Consider the following 21,747-nt stretch of genomic DNA (forward strand, 5'->3'; position numbering starts at 1 on the left):
CTTTGGGAAGTTTTAGGCTATTATTTTTTCAACGTTCTTTTTTCCACTTTCTCTACTCTTTGTATGGGACTCCTATTATGAGTATGTTGGTACAGATCTCTGAGGCTCTGTTCATTTCTCTTCATTCTTTTTTCTGTTTCTTAGATTGGATAATATCAGTTAATCTATCTTCAAATTCCCTGATTCTCTCTTTTTCCAGCTCAAATATGCTGTTGAAGTTTTCAGCTCAAGAATTTCAATTGGTTCTTTTTTATAATTATTAACTCTATTAATGTTTTATTTTTGCTAAGTCACTGTTCTCGTGCTTTCTTTTAGTTCTATAGACATGATTTCCTTTAATTATTTGAACATGTTTTTAAATAGATGACTTAAAGCTTTTGTCTAGTGAGTGCAATGCCTGGGCTTCCTGAAGGATGGTTTCTACCAACTGTTTTTTTTTTTTTTCCTGGTGTATAGATCATATTTTTCTGGTTTTTTTTTTTTTTTTTATATATATGACGGCTAATTTTTTGTGTAAACTTGACTGAATCATGAGGTATCCAGATATTTAGCTAAAAATTATTTTTTATTTTGTCTGTAAGGGTAATTTCTGGATGAGATTAGCATTTGAATCAATAGGATAAGTAAAGCAAATTGCTTCCTTGATATGGGTGGACATCATACAATCCATTTAGGGCCTGAATGGAACAAAAAGGCAGAAGAAGAGAGAATTTGCTCTCTGCTTGACTGCATGAGCTGTGACATTGGTTTTCTCCTGCCCTCAGATTGGGGTTTACACCATTAGCACTACTGGTTCTCAGGCCTTTGAACTCAGACTGGAACTACACCACCAGCTTTCCTGGGCTCCAGCTTGTAGATGGCAAATCATGGGTCTTCTTAGCCTGCATAATAGCATGAGCCAATTCCTTAGAATATTTGTGTGTGTGTGTGTGTATTGGTTCTGTGTCTTTGGAGAACCCTAATACAACATGTCTTATAACTTTTTTGAAAACTAGACATTTTAAATAATGTAATGAGGCAACTCTAGGAATCAGATTCTCCACTCTTCCCAGGAGTTTGTTATTGCTGCTGTTTATTGTTGTTGTTTGCTCGTTTAATGACTTTTCTGAACAAATTCTGTGGAATCTACATCCTTAGTCATGTGTAGCCACTGAAGTCTCTGCTCAGTTAGTTTAGTAGTCAGCTAATCCTTGAACAGAAATGTCCTTAAATACTTAAAATCAATAAGTTTCCCATATACTCAGCCAGACAGTATACAACTCTGCCTTAGGTTTTATTACCCAGTTGTATAGAGCCTCAAAGTTATCCAGAAGTGAAAGCTTTGGGCATTCTCAGGCCTTTCATCAACATGCATACATCCCTGAGCACATACATAGCTTTACCTATGCACAGGCCTTCTAGATTCTCAGTAATATATTGGCACTTTTCAAAGCCCCCATGGACATGTCATTCCTCAACTTTTATTTTAAGCTTTTTGGTTAGCCTATTGTTCACCCGCAACTGTTATCCACTGCTTCAGCTTTCCATGATGTTAAACAATTATTGATTGTTTTTGACAAACATCCTCAGGAAAAAGGCTGTTTGTGCTGAGCAAACTTTCAGTCATGTCAATAAAGGCAGCCTTGGGAGTGGGGTCTTCTGAGGAACTACCAGGCAAATCAAATAATGACAATTCTCTGAGAGTGGGGCTTTGAAAAAGGTCCAGTCTTATTCCGTCCTTCCCAGTGGTTTCCAGGCTGCTGGTTTCCACCATGACTGCAGGCTGCCGGCTTTCAAGGCTCCCCTAGAGCCAGGAGGGTGGGGAGTATGAGAACAGGATAAGTTATTAATAAAACATCACAAAGCTCACTGTTCTTACCAATAGTCAATCATTTTCTTGAATAAATGCTCCTGATATTGCCAAAAGCCTATAGTTAATTTCCAGAGTTCAGAAAAAATTGATTTCAACAATTTTGTTAGTGTTCTTTTTGCTTTTACAGAGGAAAGGATTTTCTGAGGTCCTTAGTCTGCCATTTTCTCTCTCTTCTAAAACCTAACCTCAGATGTCCTGCGGTGTCACTTTTGCCATATTCTACTATTACGGCAGTTACAAATGTTATACCTAATTTTAAGGAAAATGGACTTATATTCCAACTCTTTATGAGGAAATGGTGAAGTTCTAGAAGAGCATATGGGACTAGAAATATTGTTGTGGCCATTGGGGAAAATACAGTTTGCCACAATCTGCTCTCTAACCATAATAATTCACAACTTTCTCGTGCAAAATCCCTAACTTTTTCCTCAAGAACCTCTAAAATCTTATCTGTTTTTTATCTGTATGAAAAAATAGCAAAACTGGAATCAAACAGGGTTCAAATTCTATCTACTCATTTGCTCTACAAATTTAGACAAGTGGCTTACCCTCTGTGAGCCTCTATTTCTCCTCTACAAAATATAGGTAATAACACCTACCTTGAAGGTATATTGTCAAGATTAAATTAGATATCATAATAAAGATTCTAGCAAACAGCAATTTGTCAATAAACAGTAGCTATTATTTACATCTCTTGCCATGTTTAATAGAGTCTGACATATACTATGTTTTTATTGTATACATGGCGTCTGACTAACCTAATTCTTTTCAGATAGAGAGTATGATTCACACCATCTAGAGAATTTTACTGAGAAGTCAGTGAAAGTTCTTGCTTTTAACAGACTTCAAACTAGTATTAAATAACCAAGAAGGATATATCCAAATTAGATAGCACTACAAGGAGCATTTCATGGGCTTTTAAATACCCTTTTGTAACATTGTCTTTGGGAATTTAAGTGTAGGACAGAAGACATTTTATATGTTGTCAATTCCATGTGATACTGTATTTCAGTTTTTGCTTTTGCATTCAGGCAAGACTGACATGCGATGATGATTTTAGTGATGACAGTCTAAATAGTCTGACTGCCTTCAAGCTAATGTTTATGGGTACATAACCCAGATATGATACACATGACTCACCAGGCCATATAAATCACTGGTATTTTATATCAAGCCAAGATTTTTCTTTTGGCATTGCATGTTTCAAGTACTCACATTGTTCCCCTTAACCTTTCCATGCTTTTGTTGTGATTGACAACACAAAAGAGTTTTGTGTGTCTTGCCTGCTTGGACAAAGGTCAGTACTTGTACTGTCCCTCAAGAAATGTGCATATGGTTCTTTAAAAGTTCAGATGCATATATTTTATTAATTATTTCTTTCAAGAACTTAGAATTGTCATAAAGTATAATGTGAACAGCAAATTATTTCCAACAGATATTTATAATAGCATTGATATGACATATATAAGAGCCTGGTGAATAAGAAGTTGCAATACAGTCGTCCCCTCTTCTTTGCAGTTTCACTTTCTGCAGTTTCAGTTACCTGTGGTCAGCTGCAGTCCAAAAATCTTAAATGGAAAATTCCAGACATCATTTGCTTCTGACATCCAACCATTGACATTGTCATGGCTCAGTGATCTAGGATCACCCAAAACAGATGATCCTCCTTCGATCCTCCTTCTGACATATTGTCAGAAGGTCAGTAGTAGCCTAACACTGCATCACCACGCCTATGTTGGTCACCTCATTTCATCTTATCACATAGGCATTTTATCATCTCATGTCATCACACAAAGAAGGGTGAGTATAGTACAATAAGATATTCTGGGGGGATAAAGAGACCACATTCATATAACTTTTATTACAGTATATTGTTATAATTATTAGATTTTATTATTAGTTATTGTTGTTCATCTCTTACTCTGCCTAATTTATAAATTAAACTTTATCATAGGTATATATAGAAGAAACATGGTGTATATAAGGTTGAGTACTATCTGCGGTTTCAGGTACCCACTGGGAGTCTTGGAATGTATCCCCACAGGTATGGAGGGGACTGCTGTATATTTTTTGCATTCCCTTCCGTGTTTAATGGTGTTTGACACACAGTAGGTTTTTAATCAATACTTGGTTGGATGAATTATTCTTTCCAGTGGTGAGTGCTTGTGATTTACACCATCTAATGCATAGGCTGAATTTGACTGTAGGTGTTTTGGCTCATCAATATAGTGTCTACAGATTCTATAGTTGTAATATAATAGTCATAACAATTTTTTAATAAAATACTTATTTTAATTTAATAAAATCCTATAATGTACTAGTTATAAGATCAAACATAAAATTAGCTATCTTCCTTTTCCAAAGGCCTATTCTAGGTTTATTTGAAGACTACCAATATAGACCATTAAATTAAATGAAGAAAACACAGTAGCAATAAAGACTGAACATGTGAAGTGTATATATTTCTTTCATAGGTCTGTGAACAAGAACAAACCTACACACAGTGTGAAAGAAGTAAAATTCATCTTCCATAAACCTTTTCTGAATTTCTTTCACCCCATCTCACCAGCACATGTCAAGGCAACTTGCTTCACAAATATTAAAACTTTTCTCTGCAAAGGATCACAAGACTTTTATATCAAGATGTAAATGTCCGCCTAAGATAAGGACACCCTAACTACCATTCTCACTGGATAGCACAAGGCCAAAATTACTTAGTAGAGTATTAGTCTTCAGACTTCAGATGTGTGTTGAGACAGTAGTGAATGAAGAGGGAGAAACCAATGAGGTTCTTGGAGAATATTGCGGGGGGGGGGGGGGGGGGGTAACAGGTATTCACCTGAAACTGAACCACTTAAGTGGTTCTATTTTACCTATACTTAACCTGGCCTTTCCCACAAGGCACTCCTTGCTACATTTTACTAAATTTACCAAGAAAGGTTACTTGATGAGTCATTGGCAAAAATATCCATATATAGTTCCCAGAAAATGAAAACATGAACCTCAGTAACAAGAGCTCTTTAAAAGACCACATTCTTACCACCAAAATGTAATCACTCTATGTCATTTAAAGCTGAAAGCTAATTTCATCTCCTCTTTAAGGATATGTGAAACTGACGTGAAAGGATTTTTCTGCTTCCACTTGTGCTTTCCTAAAATCTCTTTTCTATACCACAGCAAGAGCAAAACGTAAATCAGATCACGTCACTCCCCTGCATAAAAACCTCCAGTGGTTTTCCATCACACTTAGAATAAAACTCAAAAAAAATTCTTACTGTGGCCTATAGGCACCCTGCCTATATCACACTCTTCCTCCCTCAGCATGCCCAGACATCCCAGAATTCTGTCTGTTCCTGGACATGCCAAGCTCATTTCCATCCCAGGGCCTTTGCCCTTGCCTGGGACAGTCTTCCCCAAGATTTTCCAAGGTGACTTCCTCCTGTTATTCAGGCCTACCCAGCTGCCACCCACTCTAACCGCTTTCTCTGACCAATCCATCTAAAGTAACCTCTCCTTCAGCTCCTCTCCCACCCTGCCTGCCCATGTCGTACTTTGCTCTACATTTACAGTACTTATCCCTCTCTGCATTGACCTTGCTTGTTTTCTCTTGACCCCAGGCAAACTCCAGAAAAACGGCCTCTCTTCTTTAGCACAATATCTCCAGCATCTAGAGCTGTGTATGGCATGTTCCAGGGGTTCAACACCTATTGAATGAATAAAATGCATGAATCAAGTTCTATTTTTTACTATTTCTTTCTTTTTATGTTTTTGGAGACAGAGTCTCGCTCTGTTGCCCTGGGTAAAGTGCCGTGGCGTCAGCCTAGCTCACTGGAACCTCAAACTCCTGGGCTCAAGAAATCCTCCCGCCTCAGCCTTCCAGAATGCTAGGATTACAAGTGTGAGCCCCTGCGCCAGGGCAAGTTCTGTAACATAAAATTGTAAACACTATAACATATAAAATACAGAAATGGGGTTTGGAGTCCTTTTTTTGAAGCACTATAAGAAGAACGATCTAGATTTAGATTCAGAACCAAACGGTCATCTTTGGTGCAGATGGCATGAAGGAGAAAACTCACACAAAAGGGTTCAGCACTGGTAGGGGAGGCAGAATTTTCCAGCAGAGGATCCTTGTCTTCCCTTGACTCCTTGTAGACCATATGTACATTCCCACAGGCTCTCACTAAGATGAAGGACTAGAAGTTAAAACAAATCTTGAAAAGTATGATTTTTGCCCCATAACCGGCAACTCTAGTGTGAACCTATAAGACTATATAAAATGTTGAATAGATAGTGTCAAATTATTTACAATGCATTGTTATTAAAAATACATTGTGTGCTTAAAAGTAACAGTTATATTTTCTTGTATATCTACACACTGTAGTATCAGGCAATGTGATAGGTACATTATGTGCAGGATTTTGGGATTTCATTTGTTTCTGCAAGGTAGGTGATTATTCCCTGTTCCAGAGGAGGAAACCAAGTCTGAGAGAGGTTAAATAACTAGTCCACAGCCTAGAAAGGGCAGAGATGGAATTTGAACTCATTTGATCCATTGCAGTGGTCAAGGGGTGTCCTCTTTGACTCCAATATGTTCAAAATGTTTAACAACTATTATTGTTTTGAATGCCTTCAAATGGAACAAACATATTCCTCTCCACAGTTCCCACTGATCCCTATTGTGCTACACCCAGCCTGACCTAACATTAATATTGCCAGCCTGGTACCTACCATAGGTGCTTGAGTTTTCAGTTTCTGATGCTAACCTGAATCTTTCCCACTACCTGCTGCTTCTCTACAAAGAGGCCCCTGCCATGTATGTACCTGTTGCAGGATGACACATGGACATGGAGCGGGGGGTGGGGTGTCAATAGATGTTGTATTAGCTTTTGTCTCACATGGAATTTTTAAGAAGTCCACAGAAAAGAAAAGAGAGGTATTAGGGGGAGGCAGGACAGAAGTCTTCCTTATGTGAACAAAGCCAGAGAATGGAAGAAGTGACAGTTGAAAGCAAAACTGTAGGAAAAGAGAGAAGTTTACATGGAACTCAAGAAAAAATTTGCTGTAATGTGCATTATAACTCCTCTCCCATCTCCCCAGGACTTCTTTAGTAAAGACATCTTGTTTTTTTTTTTTTGGATGGGACAATGCACTGAAAGGGCCTCAAGGAGAGAGCAAGTCATCTCAAGAAAGCCCAGCCAACTTCTGCAACAGAAACAGTAGGGATTTTGGAATCAGATGGTCCTAGGTTTGCAAAAGAGCTATTTTCACAGTCTTCGTTTCCTATTTTGTGAAATGGGAAAAAAGTGGTATCTTGTTCACAAAGTTACTGTGAGAATTAAATAAGATAACTCTCAGAAGGGGTCTTGTATGGAGCGTGACACATTCCCAGCCAAGTTCTTTCCCCTCTCTTTATATTAAACTAAATTATCTTCTCTGTAACTCCTATGAATTGATTCCAGTTCTACTCTGCAGAACATTAAGTGATTCTGCAAAATTTTTCATGTGATAGTGCTCCAGTTTGTCTAGATCCTTCAAAAAGAGAAAATGCACATTAACATCTCTGCATCTAATTGCTTTCAAGCTTAAAATGACTGTTTTTCAATTACTGCTTTTTCCATCCAATAAAAAACACTCTTAGGGAAAAAAGCAAGATAAAGATTAAAAAGTTAAGCTAATTACTGAATAAATTCCTTAAATATTTAAGAAGAATAATATCAGTACACATCTGACCATGGCAGCTTTTCTAAAGGCAAAGGATCTCATCTGGTGATTAACTTACCATGCTGAGTACTCACTAGGTGTCAGGGACTGACCAGTTCTTCTGCATTTGGGTATTTTTAACTACAAATAACCAAATAAAAAAATAAAAGTGATTTTAACAATGGGGAACATTTATTATGCCTCCTAAAATTAAGTTCCCAAGGGAGGCAATTGCAGGGATGGTTCAATGGTTCAATAATGTGAAAGGTCCACCCTCTTCCTATCATTCCTCTTCTCTGCATTACCTTAGTTCTTTGCATGATGGCCCTGAAATTCCAGGCTCCCATATAGACATAACAACGTATGGCTGAAGAAGACATTTTCTCTCATGTGATTCTTTTTATTAGGGGGGAAAACCTTTCCCAAAGCCATGCCCTCAAGACATCTTCTCAAGTCCCATTGTCCAGAATTAGGTCACATATCCATGCCCTATGTCAGTGCTTCCCAATTTTTTCATATCATGACACAAATAGAAAGATAATGTATTTATGACAAAAAATAGTAAGTGCCTAGGTCAGATTACCAGATGGCACCATCCCAGGACTTCAGCAGCTCAGCCTCACTTGAATGTCCCAAGGGCTTAAGGGATCAATACCTTGTCACATCTATGACCCATTTGAGTTATACCAGAATGTGCTGGCACATAGAGTGGTATACTCTGCTCTAAGCTATGAGGGAGGAAGAGAGCATGTGTCCATATGCAAACTCTAGTGAGAGAAGGATCTGCCAATGAGGAGGAAGAAGCAGGCAGTGATGGGGGCAACCAACAGTGTTAGTCATATTTTCAAGGGCGCCTTTCTATTCTAATTCTCATAATATATCCTAGGAGAAAGTATTTTGTGGAGAATAAAACTGAGGCTCATAATTTTTTTTTTTTTTTTTTTGAGACAGGGTCTCATTATCACCCAGGCTAGAGGGCATGGCCCAAACATAGCTCACTGCAACCTTGAACTCCTGACTCAAGTGATCCTCCCACCTCAGCTTCCCAGGTAGCTAAGACTACAGGTGCACATCACCGAGCCCGGCTAACTTTTAAATTTTTTTGTAGAGAAGGGGTCTTACTATGCTGCCCAGGCTGGTCTCAAACTCCTAGCCTCGAGCAATCTTCCTGCCTCAGTGTCCCAAAGTGCTGGATTACAGGCATGAGCCACCACACCTGGCCTGAGGCTAATAATTTCAGTGGCTTGCTTAAGGTCACAGAACCAGTAAGTGGCTCAGTTGGCACAGCAGATGCAGATCCAGTGTCATGCTGGTAAATGTTTAACAACCACCTCTCCAAATGTAATTTTGACACGACTGTCGGTTAATATTTTCACTTAAGATAAAAATAAAACAACAAATATGTTGCTTGTCAATTTATTTATCAATGATATGAGTAACTTCATTGCTGAATTGGATGTTTTTGTGCTAGTTACAATGTAACAATTATAGACACTACATGCCTTTTTAAGTTTAATCTGCATAAAACATTTTCTCTGTCACTTAAATCTAGAAATCAACAAAGCAATAAGTCAAGCCGTAATCCATGGTGTTTTCTGATCAAGCTATCAAAGTGAAATCACTCAATGTGGTGTTGGGAAGATGTGCAATAACACACTATAGAGAATTTCCACCACACAAACAAAATATGTGTAAATTACCTAAAGATCATAGATAATAATAAAAATATTAAAATAATTTGAAAGTGATAATTTTTATCAAAGATTATCTTTGTTGGAAATTTATTTAATTGGAAATTTATGTAGTTTAATTTTTAATGATGGTTGTATTTAACAAACAGCCGGCAAAATTCCTGAACATTTAACAATCTGTTCTCATAAATTAGTACAAGCCAGCTCTACACAACTGTCTAAAACTAAGTCCAGTCCTCTTTCCACTCTCGACTTGCCTGCTTCCTTATAAAAGCTAGTGATGCTCAGTACTCAGGGAAAAAGCTGGGTACCTGCCATTACTTTCTGTGACCTTCGGTAGTTACTAACTCTCTGACACTCAGTTTTCTCTTCTGTAAAGGATAAGAATAATGGTCCTTGCCCTATCTACCAGAAAGGATTAAGAACAACCACTGAGACTAGTTAGCCTATGTGACAGTGCTTTGTAAACTGCAGAGCCAGGTCCAGATAAAAGGCTTTATTATGACAACCATTTCCTCACTGGTTTTCAACCAGACCACCACTGTTAAGGATGCAAAGTGTGTTGCTGCTTTCAAAGGTATTGTTTAGTTTGAGATCTTCTGTAATGCCCGGAATGGATAGTAAACACTCAGGAGAATTGTTCTCAAGAAGTTCACTCAAATTTTTGCTAGTCTTTACTTAATACAAATAGCTATATATACTGGGAGAAAAATTATTTTTTCAAAGCTTATAGTTTACTCTTTTCTAGCTGCTGTTGGATTGTCTGATGGGGCCTCTCCCTGGGGTTGTGGAATGCTTCTCAATTTATTTCCATAGTTGAATAAAGATCGCTTTATTTTTTAATTTTGATTTTTTAAAGCTACTTTGATATTTGGGCCAGATCAACTCACCTAGTTATTTTTTATGGATTATACACTTCTGCTAAGGCAGTTTTCTAAACATAAATTAAATATCCCAAATATCCAAGTTGAAACACTATTTAAACTTGAACAATTTGAGTTTGCTGAACTTCTCTTTGGGCTGTACACAACCCTTTCTGCCACGCTCTTTTCCACGTTGAGCCCCTTGCCCATGCTGATCCCTCTGCCTGGAGTGTGCTCCCCTGATTCTCTGCAAAGCTGACTCCTTCTCATCCTTTAGCTCATATGCTATCTTGTTAGAGAGGTCTTCCCTGAGCACCTGTTTCAAGTAATCTCCCCAATCTATTTCCTTATTTATTTCCTTCAAAGCACTGATCACTATAAGCAATTTCCTTTTTATTTGTTTACTTTACTTTGTCTATGTCCCTTATTACTACTGCTACTAATATATAACGTTAGCTCCTTGAGGGCAGGGGACCTTGCCCATTGATGCCATCATCTACCCCAGAGCATCCAGTACAGTGCCTGGCACACAATAGCTATCTGTTGAACAGATGAACTTATCTGACAAGATCCATACTAGTGTTGTAAGGCTGTGGCCATATACAGTTATCTTGAAGTGAGAGCCTGTCCTAAAGACTATCCAGGACTTGCCCTGTGGTGCTTGTGGTTGCTCGTGTTTCTCTCAGGCCTCAAGAAGAGCCACGGTGGTAGCATAAGACTGCTGGCTCCCCTCTGCCCACCCTAAGGGAGCTGCCTCAATGATGTCACACAGGACAGAATTCTCTAATCTTTTTCATTCTGTAACTGTGCTTTACACAGCACAGTTTTTCATAACATGATCTGATGATGGGGGAGAGAGGAAGGATGACTGGGGTGCGGGGTACGCCCCCTCCCTGAGTGAAATTAGTTCAGGGGCACTATCTGCTCACATGTTCTGCTGTGAGAGAATAGGGGTACAAGAATTTACAATTTGGATTAAACTAATAAAAAGAGGAAAGAGAAGAATGGGGAAAGGAAAAGCAAAGAAGGTAAAAAGAGAAGAGGAGAAAGGAAAAAGAGAGACTAAGAGGAGAAATATAAGAAGAGAAAGCCAAAAGAAGAGGACGAGTATGAGAAAAAAACACGAAACAGGTAGTGAAGGAGGAGGAGGAAGGAAGAGTTGAACCTGTGTTCTTGGTTTTGTAACTCTCGGGTATGACTGGCTTCAGTCACTACCCCCCACTTGGGTGGGAGGGATTCTCAAGTACTATCCCCCTGAGGGGTCACTTAAATTGCTGAGATATATTTTGAGAGGCCCAGGCAAGGCTGTCTCAAAGGGGACTCCCCTGGATGCATTTGCAACAGTAATTTGGGAATAAGAAATGTAAACCTTTTCTTTAAGTCATGATTGTGGTGGAAATGGGGAGAGAGTATTGCTGACTACACTAAAGCTTTAGATTCACAACCACTGCCCCTTCCTTATCCCAAGACTCTCAGTTACCAGGCTACTAGCACACCAGAAGTTCAGGACTTTAAAGCCAATCTTTCAATCTTCTTTCTCTTTGTTAATTGAAATACAAACAGATTTCCAAAGTAGAGTAGAATGGTTTTATAATACACCTATAAAAATCACTAAAATACAGTCATGGCAATATATTCCCACTGTTTCACAAAAACTTACTATGAACATCCCAGATATATGTAGGAGGCCCAAGCAAAGTCTTGTAGTTCAAAAGAAAAGAAAACTTTCAACTCTCTTTTTTTAATGTTCTTTCCCCCCTTGTAAATATTTTGTTCTCCCCCTCAGCATAAGCTTTAATAATACAGAAGGGGATATTCTTAATATCAAGCATATTTAATCAGACAATATTAAGATATTTTGTTCTAAATTTTAAAATGTTAATCTTATAACCCATGAGTGTCCTAGTTCATACCCAAAGCTGTATCCAGAAATAACAAATAGTAGGAAAGTGCTGCTTTATTGGCAGTCTATGGTACATGATGCAGACTCCTTAAAAATCTCTTTATGTTCATATTTTCTATTTTATTACCTTTTCTGCTACAATTAACCCAGACTCTCCTATAAGTGTAGAATAGAAAGAAGAATGGTGTGGACGCCTAAAGGAAAGAAGCAGAAACATAGGCAAGACCCTCAAGTTTTCTATGGTCCACTGCTGCCATCAGTGACCCAGCTTCTGCCTTATGAATAAGAAAATTTGCTTTTTAAGAGCACTCCAAATGGTGGTTGCCACATGGGTCTTTCTATTACAGAATGTCAGTGAGTCCACTAGCATGCTAATCATGCTGTTACCTGTCTGAAGTACTAAGGATTCCAATAAGGCAGCGTTTCAAAGATCTTTGATCTAATTTTCCTTTTTTGGCAGGTGTGTGGAGAATTAGGAAATGTATCTTCAGATGATACTGGGACCAAATGCATAGTGAATTTTATCTTTACTTTGTATACCTGGAAATAATCCGTCTTCATCTTACTGCAAGAAATTCTAACCCCAAACATACCAAGTAGAGGGATTTTGGGGTGACTTGAGGATTTGGTCTACCAGTGACTGGTGATTATATTTGATCCTGTTGTTAGGTTCCAGGTCTAAAAGTGAAAGAAACAGAATCATCCCAAAGAAGTCATGTTGAAAAAATTGGAGATGGCTTTTACGATTTTAAAAGCAGCTGAATAATGTTTGCTGAATGGCCGAAAGAGGGAATAAATAGGTTACTTTTGATCTAAGAGTTGGGCAACAAAATGGTTTAGGAGATACAAAGTAGCAGGGTGCAAATTGCTCCTGAGATAAAATGGAGAGGCCTTGTCAAAAATTTACCTTTTTGCTAGCCAGAACTCAATTTGGCCAGTAGAACCCGCCTTCCACAATGAAGTATTTGGTTTGTCTTTGCATATACCAGAACATCTTTTTAAAATACAGATTTTTCTTTTAATTTCTGTTCCTGAGAATGTGGTGTAGGTCAAATCGGTGAACAGGTTAAGCCTCTGACAGGAGAGGGAAAGGCACTCCAGCCAATGGGAAGCCGTGCTGGTGATGTACTGCTCCCCAGTTCTGATTCATTGGCTGCCTAGGGTCTGTCATTCTATCCCTGGCATCTGCAAGCAGCGTGGGTCGGTTTTCGGTAGTCTAGCTAGCTAAACTGGATTTTGGCTGTCTGCACGTGCAGTTTCTATTAACTTTAGCTCATCTCTACCTCTTAATAGAAGCAGCTGTTACGTTTCTGATTATCCTCCGGATTTTGAAAAATCCTCGGTTCCTTTAACTTCTTTGGAGGTCGTTCCAGGTCCCCTGTGACAGAATCATGTGACTGTCTAACATGTGCAAATAAATACAATGTGGAATCCCCTGAGCTACAGGGGGAAAACCTGTCAGAAACTCAGAGCATGTGCTCCGTGGGTGAATCAGTTGCACTCGAGTGTGGGTGGGTGGTGGGTAAGATGCGTGTATTACTGACCCGAGGTGTGTGGCCCTGGCACCTGCGTGGGCCTCCTGGGGTCACTGGGGGAGGAAGGCTCCGGAGGCGTGGGGACCTGGGGGAGGGAGTCTGGCGCCTGCCTGGGGACTGATCGCATGTTTGAAGGGCAGTGGCCAGACCGTGACTGCACCTGGGAGAGGACGAAAGCTCTGGGTCAGTCCTCCGGGCTGCGTGAACACCATCTTTGCAGGGAGTGGTGTGTGTATTTATTTGCAGGCAGACGGAAAAGCCAGGACCCGAGGCGCGGACGCCCTAGGGGGAAGCTTTCGAGTCTCAGGTTGGCCAACGGCCGGGCGTGGAGAGGCTCTCGCTCCACTGGGCTCCAAACAGTCGCACACTCTGTCCAGCCCCCGGCACGGGGCGTGAAAGCCCAGGTCCTAGCTCCAATCAGCGATCCGTACGCTGCCTTAGCCCTTCAGCCTCAGCCTGGGGCCCAGGCGCATGCTAGGCGGTGGCGGCTAGAGGCGCTGGGTAGGGCAGTGACGTCATATGCGGCCACCCCCTCCCCCGCCCGCCGGCTCTCGCCGCAGTTTCTGCCCAACGACATCCGGGTCTCTCCAGCTGCTGGGCCGCGCCGCAGCTGTAGCAGCGGCCGAGCCGGCGGGGCGGGGCGAGCGGAGGAGTGGGGGAGGGGCGGCACGGCACCACCGTGAGCGCGCCTGCGCGGGGCCGCGCTAGAGGCGGCGGCGGCGCTAGGGACGGGAACGCGCTCAGGAGCTAGAGAGCAGTGGTCTCCGCGCCGGCCCGGCCCACAGCTTTGGGTCCTTTGGCGGCAGCAGCTCCGGAACGGGTGGTTGGGGAGGGGGGTGGGGGGACGCCAGGCAGGTGGGACGAGAAAGCGATGAATCCTCGGCTCTTCCTCCACCTCCTCCGGGACCCGCTCTTTGCCGGCCGCTCCAACGCCCGGATGATCTGAGCCGCGAGGGCGCCCAGAGCCGGGGGCCCAGACGCAGCCCGGCTCCTCCCCTCCTCCGCCTGGTCCCGGGCCTGACCTGGCCCGCCGCCGCCGCGGTGACCCCCTCCCTGCCTCCTCCCCGGCCGCCGCCACCGCCGCCTCGGCCGACCAGGGACCTGTCCTCCCGCGGCTGCTCGGGGTAAGCGCGGCGCTCGGGCCGAGGGCGGGCGGCGCGGGCCTGCGCGGGGGCGGCGGCGGGCAGGCCTGGGGCCTGTAAACAAGCCGGGCGTTTGCCCGGGCGCTCCCGGGAGGAGACGCGACAACTCCACCCCCTGGCCGGCCTCCTCCCCGGAGCCGGGCGGCGAGGGGTTAACGCTCCGCGAGGGCGGTGGCGGGGAGGCGGGGGCGGGGTGTTTGTGGCGGCTGCGCTGGGAGGGGGCGCGACCCTCGGGCAGTCCCCGGTCGGTGGCCGGGCGGGGTGTTTGTGGCGGCGATGCGAGCGAGGGCCGCGGGGTGGCCTGGTCCGAGAGGGGCAGGCGGAACTTTTCCCGAGCGAGGAGGGGGCGTCGTGGCGCCCAGCGCCCCCACCCGCCCGGGCGCGCCGCCCCGGCTGTCCCGGACTCCAACCCCTGGGAGGGAGGCGGGCATAAAGAACGGGGGAGGAGGCTTCCGTCGAACCGGACTTAACCTCGAAAAACCAAATTCTAGGGAATTTGCTTCAGGGTTTACAGGGGGCAGGGCTGAGAGCGAGGCTCCTTCAGAACTCTAGTCAGTGATGCCTCTAATTCATTCATTATTAAGACATCGAACAAATCCATTGAAGTAAATTCCACTGATTTCTCGTCCTTTTAACCGTGTAAATTGGGCAAAAGTTCTTGATGTTAGAGTTTGGTTGAGGTATGGTTTTGTTCTGCTTGTAGATTTTAAATAAACTTGGAGCCTTTTCTAGAAAGACATCTGGCCGTGGAGAGCCCCTTCTACCAACTGCAGTTTTAGATACGTTTTGAAAATTTCATCACCTGAGGTATTTTCTTCTCTGTTCTCAAGCACCAGATGGTACCTACAAATCCACAAAGGTCATGGCTTCAGTTGTCCAAGCCAAGGAACCTATGTGCCACTCTCACCTCACCCCACGTTTCCTGCTAATTGAAATAGTGAGCCGAATGTGTTTTAGGAAGTAATTGGAAGAGTATGGAAGATAGGGTATTATTTTTGCGGAATAAGTTATATTGACATTATCGAGAGAAATATGAACTTTAGAAAATTGTTCTAAGGAAAAAGGCGTAATCTTTTCAAACTTACACATTGAGATTTTAAACACAACCACCATTTAGATGCAGAACACTCTGAAGAGTCAAGGATTTATTCGTTTAAACAGTACTCTGCTGAGCCTTAGGGGTTCCAGAGCTCTCAGGAATCCATCAGTTTTTGGTCCCCACCTCCCTTTAACTGAAACACTTCACTTTTATACTTTTATCTTTTTACATATTGGGCCTTTTTCAAAGATTGTTTTTCTGTAACTGCTTATTTTACAAATAAAAACTGAGACTATGGAGATAGTGACCCCCCCAATTTTCTAATCTTAGATGTTACCTTTATTGACTGAATATTTTCTTTGTCAGTAAATAATTTGAAGCACAAAGTAACATTTCTTGCCTATGTTATAGTACTGTGCTTATGTGTAATTTATGTATTTACGTTTTTTATGTATATCTGATTTAACGTTCAATCATGTAGGGATGATTACTTTTAACCTGGAGGTTTATAACAATACCACATTATTGAAACTATAGTGAATTGCATGTGGAAGTTGCTTAAGACATTTTTATTTGATGTCATTAAACATTTTTAATCAATGAAGTATAATATGGGAAAGGTGTAATAAGACTGGTAACATTTGAAGTTAACTACCTCAATATATATTTGAGAAATAATAGTTATCAGATTGTTTTTTTACATGGCTTGGATCTTTTTGTATATTTTTTACATAGATTATATCTTTTTATATTTTAAGATAAAGGACTGAAGTATAACCTGTTGAAGGGAACACTGCAGTAGAAGACAAGAATTGTTTAGTCATGGCTGTGCTCCAAAATATCTAGGTCTGTGGATAAGTTCTTTAACCTTTTGAGTCTCAGTTTCCAAATCAGTAAAGCCAAATAAATAGGTTATATTATCATATGTACTGTCCAATTATTTTTTTATTATCAACATTGTCTATTCAACATACCCTTTATCAAATAAATACCTGATATGTGTGAGGCATTAGATGTTTCAGCCTTCTAAAGCTGATTTTTCTGTCTGGGTTCTGTTTTATTTAAAAGAATTTTAAGTTGATGATTCTTCTTTAAGACAATCTATTCTTGTAGGCTGCCTTTATTGATTTTTCTGTTGGGATTGGGAAGTCTAGAGAAACTCTTGGGAGGGAGGAGGATGGAGAGTTCATGGGAGACAAAGGGTGGTTGAGACTATAGTTTGCACAGGCACAGAACCCTTGGTAGTTGGGTGTGAAGAGCATTATAAGAACATATTACAAAGGTTTTTCTGTCAGTTCAAGCTGGGTGTTAATTATCTTGTTGCACCTTTGTTTGAAACTTTGTTCCCTAATACCTCATTTGTTTTTGAAAGAAATCTATAGTAACATCATTTGTCACATTGTAAATATTGCTGAGCAGTTACCAAATACCTACAGTCTTTGAATTTGTTCACATTACACCTACACTGTTTATTATAATGGTTAATAGTGTGTACAGCTGATTCTGGTTTAACTATGTATGCTTATTTATTGTATAATTTTAAACCAAAGACTGACATGTCTACAGGGAGCTTGTTACCTCTGAAGTGCTCACTCATGAGCTGGGTGTAAGTCTGCTTATGTAGAAATAACTAATTGTAAGGTAATATTTTGATGATCCCCTGAAATGATCAATTTTTCCTAGGCACCTGATTCTGAGTTAGTATACTCTGGAATACTTTTCATCCTTGATCAAATCAGAAGGAGTCAGCCATGTAATAAAATTGACCCAGGCAGAGTTTTGTAAGAGTTAAGCAAGAAGATTAAAAAAGGCATGGCCCTGTGAGATATATGGACCTTGGGGTCGGGGAATAGGTGTGAGGCAACTAGGTAAAAGTTGTGTCTTATTTCTTGGGTAGTAATTTTACGTCACGGTATGTCCTGTTTTCTATCTCAGATAAAAAAATTTTAATTTCTATTGCTTCGCTTATTATTTCACTATTAGCCAGCAAATATAAATTCTCTGACCTGGGATTATTAGCCATTCTTATATAAAAGAAGCTTTGGTTAACCTATATCAAAATCAAAAGGTTGATTGTCTCTATTCTTTCTTCCTTCACTCTTTCTAATATCTAATGTGCTCCATATTTTACAAGTAACAATTTTATACTTCATTATGACTCTCTAGAATATATTCCTTAATGATTTTGACCTTTGTATGTCTTTGTGATCTATTTACTACGGTCCTAGATAATCTCTTTACCTAGCTTTTCTGTTGTTGAGGCAAGTAGGAGGGTCTAAAGGAAGAGGTGAGTTTCCATATACATTTATCTAAAATGTAATACACTTTAGAATTTTTTAAGAAACTGCAGAAAAGGTACTGGATATTGTTTATCAATAAATTAGACTCTATTGATACTTCATTAATAATATTAAAGTTGTTTTAAGTATTCCTTGAGTAAATGTGTGATAAAGAAGGGGGCTTGAATTTTTATAATTCTTAATGTGTTTATTTGGAATCCATGGACCAATTTTATTTATTATTCATATTTAAGATCTGGATTGAAAGGCATTAGTTTTTGTGACTGATACGATTTGAATTAAAATCCTATGAGACAACTACTTCCAGATACAGAAGAAAGTAAATAATGAAAACCATACTTTATTGGGCATTTATTTGTATCAGGCTTTAATTTTTGGCCACAACCCTCTGAAATATACAGCATTGTCTCCATTTTACAAATAAATATGGGCTCAGAGAACCTAAGTAACATGCCAGGATCAGATCTGTGTAGATATAAAAGTATTTTCAAAATATTCCTTAGTGGATTTTGCCCAGTTAGATGACCTTTCTTGTTCCTAGGAACCAAAATTTAAAAATTCTGAATGTTAACACTTCTAATTCATAGATTCCTGAAGTTAAAAGAGTCCTTATAGGTTTGTGTAGTTAAGTCTTCCAATGTAAGTATCCCTTCTAAAATATTCGGGAAAGATTTAAGAAATTAGATTAATTTTCTCATTTCCAAAGTTTCAGAAGTTAACAGTTAAACATTTTATTTCTTCAATTACCATTGTTTAGATTAAGGAATGGAATTTATGTGAATTCTCAAAGGGCCGATATCCTTGATGAAGGACCTAGGGAAATGTTTCTTAGATATAATCAATAGAGTTTCACTGAAGGACCCAGAGGGGAGAAGGTGATATAACTGGCCCTTGAAAGTCAGAAGGGTCTGGGTTTGAGTCCCTACTCTCTTACTTCCTAGTGGGTTGTTACTCAGTAAAGTATTTGATTTCTCTAAACCTCAGTTTTCTCTCTCTGTCAAATGGAAATACCTTCCTCATAAGGTTACCATGAAGATTCAGTGAAATAACTTTGTGAAGCACTTGACATATTTTCTACCATGCAGACAATGCCAAATAAATGGTGGCTGCTATTATTGAGTATATGAAATCTTAAGATACTTACAGACATAGAGACTTGCTGGGTATGAGAGGGTTGTCTTTGAGTATAGCTTTTGTAGTGAGCCTGGATGCCAAACTAGAAGAGATTGAGTAAAGAATTTATAAGAGGTTATCACCTCTGTGGAAAGCATTATGGAGGTATCTTAAACAGATTCAAGTAGACCTGCCATTTGACCCAGCAATCCCATTACTGGGCATATACCCAAAGGAAAAAAGGTCATTCTGTAACAAAGGCACGTGTACCCAAATGTTTATAGCAGCACAATTCACAATAGCAAAGATGTGGAAACAACCCAAATGCCCATCAATACATGATTGGATTAGTAAACTGTGGTATATGTATACCATGGAATACTACTCAGCTATAAGGAATGATGAAGATACAACATCTCTATGGTTCTCCTGGAGAGAGTTGGAACCCATTATATTAAGTGAAGTATCCCAAGAATGGAAAAACAAGCATCACATGTACTCACCAGAAAATTGGTTTCCTTGATCATCACCTAAATACAAATCTGGAAACGACACCAATTGGACATCAGACTGAGGTGGGGGGTGGGGGAGGGGATGGGGGTATGCCTACACAATGAGTGCATTGCGCACCGTTTGGGGAGTGGTAACATTTGAAGGTGCTGACTCGGGAAAGGGGGGGTGGGGAAAAAATATGAAACTATTGTTTTTAACTTGCACTGTTCACTTAATAATTTATCATGAATATTTCCCATATTATTTCATATCATTGTACAAGAAATAATGTATACATTATGAGGACATACTGTATCTAACAAGATATACTGTTAGACTCTTTGATTCTGTAAAATTAAAAAAAAAAATAAATAAAAAAAAAAAGAATTTATAAGAGGTTATCAAAAGCTGTGGGTATATGGAACTTGCATATGAATAAACTAAAAGTTAAGAGGTAATAGAAGAAAGAGAAAGTTGAGTATGAGTAGATTTATTTGGTTGCATGAAGCTTGAAAGAAGTCATGGGTTTGGAATTAATGATTAGGTGGGAGTAGATGGTTAAATTGCAGATAAAGAGTAACAGTATAGCAAAGGTGAATGGTCAGACTAGAATGATCAGTAAGTAAGGAGGGACAAGGGTTGGTATTTTGAAGAGGAATTATAGTTCATGCTTAGAAATGAGCAAGAAGATAGCATTGCTACAGGAAAAGATGCACGAAAGTAAGGAAACTAAATCATTCTGATTAACTCAGTTCTTCCAGTTTTTTAAAAAATGGAGTCTTTATATAATAAAAGGAATTAAGGCTTTATATTTGGGTCCTAGGTTATTTAAGGTTAAAAATTGTCTTGGAACAGTTCAGGTCTTATTACTCCTACCCAAACCAACATATTAGCACTCCAACTGGTCTCTTTACTGTTAGCATCTTGTACTGCATCCCCTACCCCAGTCTATAAACCATCATAAATTCTTCATAAAATACTGTTTTTCCTGATTGTTTCTCTTTTCATTATACTTAAATGACTCCCTTTTACCTCTAGGAAAAAGTTCAGAATTCTTGGTTTGGCTTTTGACACTTTCCATGAATGGACCTTGGGACTGATCTATTTCAACCAAACTGGTACTCTTGCCATCTCTGGAACACACCCTTTACTTTTCGGTTCATGGATCTTTGCACATGCTAATTTGCAGCCTGGAATTCTTTCCCTTTCTCTAGCTTTTGTTTTCACTTTTATTAAGGCTCATTTCTAATATTTCCTTCTCCACAAAATGTTCTCTGACCACCAGTGTGTTTCTTCTCTCCATTCTCTGTACTTCTATAGCAATGCCTCTGTATTATTTGTAGGCTTTAATCATTTTCCTTCTAGGTATTTGTGTCTTAATTATAATTGTGTTCAGTTAATCCTGAAGGGAAAAATACGGTATCTTTCTATTTTACCCAAAGGCTAGGGAGTGCTTTGTGGATAGTAGACACTCAGATATTTGGAGAATATTAAGGAAAATACCTGGGCGTGGGAGTGATTGCTGTAGGAGGAGGTAGTGCAAGTAGTTATGAACTTTCTGGTAGCAAACATTTTTAACTCAATTCCTGTATGTTATTTTGTCTGAGCCTGGATATTTAAGTGTCAGGATTATACAAATCTGAAGTGTGGCTGAATTTTTATATTGGTATAGAGGACTAGGTTGACTGATTCTGGATCTATAGGTTTCATTTTAACTTCCTACACTTTGGCTTTGAGAGTTAACAGGACATTTATAATCATGTATCTCTTTTCAGAGTATTTTACATTTGCAAATAATATCATGAACGTGATATCCTTTTAACTGGATTGGAATTAGATTGGAATTAGACTGGATTGGAATTGTGGGATCATAGGAATTAGACAATGTATTAGTTAAAGAAGGGAGGTAAGTATCAACTGATTTAATTTGAACCAAACATATGTCTAATATGTGACTAGTCTGTGGTCATATAAATCTCTAAGCTAAACTTTGAAGCTTATTAAAATGTTAAACTACTTTGAATATTTGGAAAATAGTAAAATTTCCTTTATTGGATTTTTGAATGGATAATTTCATATAGTCAGTGGCTGCTTGGATCCATTTATTGGAGCATGAT

At 39.8% G+C, this 21,747-nt stretch overlaps 1 protein-coding gene across 6 annotated transcripts in view; it reads left to right on the forward strand.

Moving 5' to 3' along the window:
• The first annotated feature begins 14,263 nt into the window (after positions 1-14,263).
• The window catches only part of PPM1A (protein phosphatase, Mg2+/Mn2+ dependent 1A), a 45,616-nt gene continuing 38,132 nt past the window's right edge, over positions 14,264-21,747 (forward strand). For 3 of the 6 annotated variants that reach the window (XM_069465017.1, XM_069465018.1, XM_069465024.1), the window contains exons 1-3: positions 14,264-14,668; positions 15,390-15,493; positions 16,484-16,571. The gene's annotated coding sequence lies outside the window, so the exon portion shown is untranslated. The remainder of the gene's footprint in view (positions 14,669-15,389; positions 15,494-16,483; positions 16,572-21,747) is intronic. The other 3 variants (XM_069465021.1, XM_069465020.1, XM_069465019.1) reach the window with 2 other exon arrangements.

Source organism: Eulemur rufifrons, chromosome 2 (assembly GCF_041146395.1).
Source record: "Eulemur rufifrons isolate Redbay chromosome 2, OSU_ERuf_1, whole genome shotgun sequence".
Lineage (NCBI taxonomy): Eukaryota > Metazoa > Chordata > Mammalia > Primates > Lemuridae > Eulemur > Eulemur rufifrons.